Consider the following 1,838-nt stretch of genomic DNA (forward strand, 5'->3'; position numbering starts at 1 on the left):
GTGGCGGTGGGTGAACCTAGATTTGGGTGGGGCTTAGGTTTCTTCCACTTCTTTACCACCAAAAAGCAAGCAATAAGAACAAAATAGTGATGATTTCTATACTCACGGCAAGCCACGGCATTATGAGAACCATTCAAACGAGAAGAGTCACCTTTGTCTGCCATCTCTTTGTTCTACGTTAAATTCTTCTGGATGGTGGGGACGAAGCCGTTTCACCTCTAAATTTCTCTAATTAGTTTTTATTTGATGAAAAAGTTGCCTCAAAAGTGGTTTGATGTAATTAATAACTGTTAAATCTCAGCGGCTCAAACACACAGCATTCCAAACACACACCGTGTATGAGGTGGATTGGGTCGTGTTGTTGTAGAAAATAGAATGCACCTAACATTAACAAAGGCCCAATGGGCGCATAGGTAACTGTGTCACTGGGGGAAAGTGTGTCGTAAACTTTCACCCTATTGTCAGGGCTGGGAGAGCGTGAGCCCTCTGTGCAGGGTTATTTTTTTCAAGTCTTCTACCGTAGGCTGTACTATCTTTGGTTTCATTAAGTAGAGACCGTGAGAACGGGCTGGTTGATTGCTGAGCCCTAAAGACATTTGATTGGCTGTTAGGTTACTATAGTTGTTAGCGGAGACAACAGTGATTGGATAAACGAGCAAGCCGCCAAGTTGATCCCTTTGTGTTCACTGCGGTCGATCACAACAGTTTCAACTGCTTATTTCACTATTTTCATTTGCCTTGGGATAGACTTGGGGGTGGGGATGGGGGCTGAAGCCCGTAAGCCCTTCACTACCCACCGCCACTGCACACACACACACACACACACACACACACACACACACACACACACACACACACACACTGTAAACCCTCTCTGGTCAGTGGTCAGTACAGTGCTGAGTGCTGGCCTACTTATGGGGAGGGAATATTGGAGATTTCTTCTTACTTCACGCAGCCGCGATTATACACATTCATGTACATGATCATCTAATTCAATTCCGGCTCTGCTGTTCCTAAATACGTGAATGTGCGTGTGTGTGTGTGTGTGTGTGTGTGTGTGTGTGTGTGTGTGTGTGTGTGTGTGTGTGCGCGCGCACGCGCGTGTGTGTATGTGCGTGTATGTGTTTGTGTGCGAGTGCGTATGCGTATGTGCGTGTGCATGTGAGTGTGTGTGTGTGTGTGTGTGTGTGTGTGTGTTTGTGTGTGTATGCGCGCGCGCGAGTATCTATGAGAGAAATAAAGAGAGAAATTTAGTGTGTCTGCATGCACGTGTGTTTGCGTGTTTGTGTGTGAGCGTGCGGGCGCGCACGTGCACTCGTGAGTATGAGTGAAGAAGCACGAACAGTCCCCTATGTCAAATTAATATCAAGTTTGAAAGTACATGTACTGTAAAGCACCTAGAGCTGTAACATACAGTTGTGGGCGCTATAGAAAATTAAAAGATCTCAATTATTATTGTGGACAGTGTTGGATGTTGTAGAGAGAAGAACTGGCATTTCGCTTTGTGTGGCAACAGGAACTTTATGGAAAGGGGCAGCGTTACTACTGCTTCTGTTACTGTTACTGCTATTGTTACTGTTGCTGCTACTGTTGCTGGTGCTGCTTAACGCCCACTCCTACTCCAGCTCCTACTACTATCGAATTTAACGTCCATCGCTGGGAAGACCCTATTAAGAATGTTTTGGGACTTGAGTATATGCTGCCAAATAAACCCCACCATCACGGGGTTTTAAACCAACATCATGTCCATCATAAATAAGGCATTGTGTAATCCAAGCTCATGCCCTTTAAAGAACAGAGTTCCACGCAATTTGTTTGTGTGTGTGCCTTATTAGGGG

The 1,838-nt window shown here is 45.4% G+C and overlaps 1 protein-coding gene across 1 annotated transcript in view; it reads right to left on the minus strand.

Annotated features, from left to right (window-relative positions):
* Positions 1-1,838, minus strand: part of LOC101846773 (4-aminobutyrate aminotransferase, mitochondrial) — a gene marked incomplete in the record, with an annotated part of 33,014 nt that overhangs the window by 29,228 nt on the left and 1,948 nt on the right.

The sequence above is a fragment of the Aplysia californica genome, unplaced genomic scaffold (genome assembly GCF_000002075.1).
Source record: "Aplysia californica isolate F4 #8 unplaced genomic scaffold, AplCal3.0 scaffold00840, whole genome shotgun sequence".
Lineage (NCBI taxonomy): Eukaryota > Metazoa > Mollusca > Gastropoda > Aplysiida > Aplysiidae > Aplysia > Aplysia californica.